Source organism: Haliaeetus leucocephalus, unplaced genomic scaffold, assembly GCF_000737465.1.
Source record: "Haliaeetus leucocephalus isolate CR32 unplaced genomic scaffold, Haliaeetus_leucocephalus-4.0 Scaffold897, whole genome shotgun sequence".
Taxonomy (NCBI): domain Eukaryota; kingdom Metazoa; phylum Chordata; class Aves; order Accipitriformes; family Accipitridae; genus Haliaeetus; species Haliaeetus leucocephalus.
This window is the reverse complement of record NW_010973333.1, coordinates 1,199,805-1,205,822: the sequence shown is the minus strand read 5'-3', so window position 1 is coordinate 1,205,822 and position 6,018 is coordinate 1,199,805.

Genomic DNA, 6,018 nt, shown 5'->3' with positions numbered 1-6,018 from the left:
CAACCTAAAAAGAAAAGTGATCTTGTCCTTGTGGTTTCTCATCCCTTTTGAATTCTGTCTATTGAAAACCGTATAATGAGAACAGTCACTGCCAGGTAGAAGACTGACCTGATTTGGCCTCTTATTCAGCCTATACTTCTGCATGTGGAAACTTGTGTTGCTTCATCAGTGTTATGATGTTAACCTCATTCGGTGAAAGAGAAACTCCTGTTTGCTTTGCTTTGCTTTCCACCAGAGAAAGGCTCCATTCTGCCCGCTGCAGAAGACATCACACAACACATTAGAAATACCTGCCCTGCAACTTGAAAAAGGAGTTGACTCCAGCGCTGGTAGCTCACACCGCTTGTTAACTTACTGCCTGGCTAAGTTTTGGGTTGCTCCCACTACCTGTCTCCAAAACCACCCCTGGGTATAGCTCGGGGCTCGTGTATTCCAGGACTCATCCCAAAAGCCCCCATGGCAGAGCCTGCCCCAAGCCTGGGTCCCACACACTCCTCCAGTGCCAGCGCATCAGCCCTTGCATCCCCACGGGCACCTCACAGGGCACAAAACACTCGTCCTCAGCGTCATGCTGTAAAACCACTGCTCTGTTATTCCACTCAAAATATTAGCAAAACAGGAAAACGAAGCCACAAAACCCACGATGTTCATGATTTAGAGCCACAGAGGTTGCAGAGGACCAAGAGCCAAGGGCTGCGCAGTTTAGTCCGTGCTGCTGTCCCTCTGCTACTGAGCCTGCAGCCACGGGCAGGGGGGTTACCTCCAGCTGTGAGAGCTGCCAAAAAGCCTTATCGCTGCTAACGGTGCTTCTTTCCACCTGGAGCGGGGCAGGAGGGTGCGAGCAAAGCAGTCCTCACTGCCGCGTTTGCCGGTTCTCCGCTCCCCAGCTGCACCGGGCAGGAACGGGAGCCGGGACCTGCTTCAACCCCTGTGCAAAGAAAACACTCTAAGTCTGTAGTTGCAACAGGGTTCCTTGCCAGACCCAGCATCCAGGGGCTCCGGCAGGATGGAGCCCCTTTGTGGGGCTCTGCACCCTGTGTCCTCCCCACTGGGACCTGGCTGGAGAGGTGCTGGCACTGGGATCGTCTGCTCAGCGAGGCCGTGCCCTGAGGAGGAGTTTTTGCTGCCATGCCAGCACGTGGAGTGTGGTTTGAGATGCCATCACAGGAGGTCAGCTGGCTGGTTTTTTTCTTTTACTAAAGCCCCACAGAAATGATTTACTTCACGGGACTTCTCTTTGAAGGCGACCCTCTACAACAGTCATCCTTTGAAGAGCCAGACTTTGTCCTCACACCCCAGTGGCAGGCATAGGCAGCGGTGGTTTGTACATAGCATGTGGATAGCAGTAAGCAAATTCACTTGAACTTGCTCAGCTGGGCGTTTCACTGCTCCACAGCCGACTGTCTCCCCGCAGAATAAGTTCTGTATGAAACGATGATGCGAATTTTTCTTATCCTGAAATTCAGCAAAACCTTCTTCCTGACTGAGCAAATGTGTTGGTATCTTGCAGTGCAGGCTCTCTCCTGGAGGAGAGATGTAAGCAGGAAGGAAGCTGGTTTGTATTCAGTTTAATTTCCCCAGGGTTATATATCTTAAAGAGAGCAAGCACACAAAAGCCAGATGCAGATAGAAGGTTAAATTCTGTTCTCATTTATGAAGGGGTAAATATACAGTAACCCTGCTGATACCAGGGTTGTGCTAGAGTGAAAGGCAGATTGCTGGAGACTGACCTGACACAGGAAAGCAAACAAGAGGGTTCTGAAGAGGAAAACCTGCTTCTCACCCGCTTCCTCTGACCTTTTTCTCTTCCAGCCTTTTCCTGGGCCAAATTCTGCTCCAGATGGCTGTGTAAAGTCCATTCAGCAGGAGCCCAAACTGGCCAGAGCCCAAAAGCAGGACTGCTCCCCCTTTCCTCTCAGCAGCCGTGCCAAACCAGGGCTCTGCTTTATTAGTACACAATTAATAAATCAGACCAAACTCCAGTCTCCTGGGGGAAACACTGGGGGGGGGGGAGAGGCTTCCAAAGGAATCTCCCTCTGCCCACAGTGCCCATGCAGACTGTGCCTTTCCCTCCAGTTTCTCATTTCAGTCCTGCGACTTCTAGCTGCTTCCAGGACTGAAGAAGCTCCTCGCCTTCCTCCCCAATGCCACCACCAACAAAGATCAACCCTGAGCCTGTTTCCCACAGTCAAGGGGAAATCTTCCCACCCTGTCCCCCAGAGGAGCCTCCCAGCCCAGACTCCCCCAGCATCTCCCCGTTTGCTCCAGGACCCGAGTTGATGATGATGGTTTGCATTCACACTCCTGTACCCGAGAGCAGAATCTGGCCCACGAAGACCTTGCAGATGAAGTTCTGGAGAACAGCTGCCCCTGGCCATTGCTCTTTCCCTTGCCTCTCCTTTCTACTCCGGCGTATTTTTCACACCGGGTGTTGCAGAGCCACCTCCTACGACATCTGCCAGCGCTGAGCCGAGGGGATGCTTCGGTGGTCTGTCCCCTTGCCCAACACAAGAGTCACGCAGGAGGACATGGAGGGCCCGTACAGACAGACGTGGACAGCATCTAATCCATCGGTGAAAGCAGCCACCTCCTACCACTTGTGTCCAGCGCTTTCCACCAGTTTTGCTCCCTGTTTGGTGGTTTGCTCACACATCAGGAAGCTCTTTGCTGTTTTCCTTCTCAAAAAGCGGTCATTTTCTTGACTCGGCGAGGGGACAGAGAGGTTGGGCTCGCTCTGAAGCTTCCAGAGCTGCTCCTAGAGGTGCCCAGAGGAGCTCCACGGAGACACGGCACCCCGTGCTCCAGCCCTCTCCTACCCGCAGACCCCCATGCTGTGTTCTCTCCAGGCATCCTCAGTTTGTGCCTTTCCTTATTTCCCACACAGGCAGTGTGAGTTATCTATCTCAATGTCAGGAAGAATTTCTCAAAATACAGCTGCTACCTCTGCCCCTTTCTGTCTTTCAAGAGTTATCTTGGGGATCAATCAATTGCATTCCTTTTCAAATGCATTTCCAACATCTTAAAAATAAAATGAGTGCTAGCAAATTTATCAGTGCTTTCTCCAGTACCTTGTGATGCATAGCCAGATTAAGACCCAAAGAAGGATGTGATGCCTAAACTAGGACACAGGCAAGTTTAAAGACTCTAAAAAAAAACCCTAAAAAAGAGCCAGAAACTCCCTTTCTCCACAGCAGCCCAATCCTAACACTTCTGTAGGTCCAGGACACCTCTTTTTCTGACCTGGAATTTCTGTACTTGGCCTATTTGGTTTGCAGCCCCTGGGTTATGCCCCAAACTACCCCCACTTGGCCAGCTCAGCTCCTGGCTCCCTGGGCTCACTTGGCCAGCTCAGTTTTCTGACTCACCCCACGTGGCACCAGCTTCTCCTTGGACACCCAGTTCTCAGCTTTGGATCCCAGCTTGGGGAATAGAAACTTAAAACTTAGGCTGCTCAACTGAAGGGGCGTGAGAATTCTGGGTCTGGCCTTGATCATGATAAATGTTCATACCCTTCCCCCAGTATTTTATCACTTGTTTTTTAGCCACAGCTACTTTCACTGACTCTTCCTTCTTTCTTACTTTACTGCCTTTTATCCTTCTAATCATTCACTAATGGATTTTCTTTTTTATTCATTATCTGTAAAGCACATTTCTTATTCCCCATGGCTGCTTTGAACAGCATTGATTCATTTTTAGTTTTCTTAAGTCCTCTCTCCTTGTCTGCAAACACTGGGTTTGCTGCTAAGATTCCTCCACAGCTTTCCTTTCCTAAATCAGGTGCAGAGAGGGAGGGTTTGAAACAAACACCCCAATTTCTAAGTAAGTCCCCTCTGGGATGAGACATGACCCAGAATGGTTTTTTCCCCCTTTCCCACAGAAACTATGCTGCCCTGCACCACATTTACACTGGATCCAATTTTCAATTACATCTTCCATAAATACTTATCCCAAATCTGAACAGCAACATTTTTGCTGGGTGGGAATTGAATGTCAATTTTTGACAGTAATGCCTAAAACCTTCAGGGGCTCCCTATCTTTCTTCCAAATCTTAATAAATCCACAGGAGAGTACCAAGCAGGACGCAGAGGAAATGTCTTACCGGGTCTGGAGCCTCTGGGAACATCACATCAAATCCAGCTGTACAGTCCTCACCAGTGACCAGAGCTAATTTATTTAACAACAGCTTCGAGTCCTTCGAGGGCTCCACTTGGTGGCCTCCGTTTCATTCCCTCTGAATACATCTTCAATCCAGCAGATACTATAAATGTTAACTTCTGCAGAGAGGTCCTCATTCAGCAAAATTCTTAAGCTTGAATGTAATTTTCAGCATGAGGATACTGCCATTGAAATCCATGGCAAAAGCCACATCCCTGTCTGTTGTACAAGACTGGGACTGGCCAAACTCTTGCCCTTTGTCTGTCCTAGCGGGATTGTGGTCTAAACCCCAGGATCCTGAGCCAGACCCCAGTACCAGTGTCTATTCTGTCATGTTCTCAAAAGAGCAGAAAGAGAGGACCAGCACAAGTGCAGATAAGGGAGTTCCATTGCTTCATTCTCGTTTGGGCCCTAATTCAATTGTATGGCTGCTCCTTCTCTGTAAGAATGAAACAGTAGCACCTAAACACTATTGCTTGATTGTAATGACCTTTTCCCCCATGTCTTCTTTCCCATTTGCAACAGGAATGTATGCTGCAAAATAGCTAAGGGTATGTCTAATGTCAAACTCTATGAAGATCAGTAAGCTGCGGTTTTACACACATTTTAAAGCTGAAACCCTGCTTGCCTTAGGTACCGTTGTGAAGCTGTGAGGCTGAACCTGTGAATATGATGGTCAGGATTTGATCCCGTCACATGAAGAAATCCATGAACCGCTGCCAACTGCTTTTAAAGCAGTCACAACCACAGGTCTTCTGCCTCTGGTTCGTTCAAAGCGACCCCTTCCTCATTCGATCTCCTTCAAGTGCACCGCTTTGTTGTTTCTTTCCTCCTGGAAACTAAAGAGTGAATGAAAATCTTGCTATTTGGGATGGCATTAAAAAAAAAAAATATGGCAAATAAAGACATTTTAATTGCATGGGATTTCTGAATAAGGTTTCAAAGTGGGGGAAAAAAAAAAATAGCTGCGTGCCTGGTACACAGAGAGCCCTTTCTCTTCCCCTTTGTGGCAGAGGAATCAATGGAATTCATATAAAAGAAGGAGGGGGGTGGGAAGAGAGATAGGAGATGCCTTGCTTGGTACCAGCAGGTCACAAGTCTCATGAGGCTCGAGCAGGGCTTGCAAGGAAGTTGCTGACTGTATCTCCATGTGTACCTTTTTGTTCCTTGCCTTGGATTTGCTGGTCAGTGGCATGCTGCTTTGCCTGGCTCTCCATAGAGCTTGTAGCCTACAGGAATTTGGACAGAGTGGTACAGACATCGCCGACAGAGACTCTGATCACTGACTATCCCTTTAAACGCAGTCTCATGACTTAGTCTTTACTCCACTACCTATTAAAGAAGGAGACAAGACGTACATAGACAGCTTCCATTCAGACACCCAGAAGGACACAGAAAGGCAAGACAATTTAACAGAGCTAACTGTGAGTAAATACGAGCCATTAGAGGTGCTCTCTAGAGCAAAGGGCATGGAGAAAGATTTGTAGGAAATCCTGAAGTGAAAGAAGGTGCAGTATTTTTTAAAATATACTTGCATACGATGTTCAAAAGGCGAAATTCTGTAAAGAAAGCTATTCTGTCATTTTAGCATTATTCCTTTAAATGTGAATCTAAGTGTCTCTTAATATAACGTTGACCAATGCTCGATTTCCCATAAAAATCCAAAGTGGTGACTTTGTGCTGCAAGCACTGGAGCCTTTTGCAAATACAACCTTTTTTCACTGGGATAAATTTCACAGAAGCAATATCGGGGTTGGGGGGAGAAATTTGAAGCCAGCCTTTTGCCAACTTGGATCTAAAGCCCAGACCGGAACCTCCAGTTAGATACCTGCACCTCACGAGGGGTGGTCTTCCTTCTGGGAG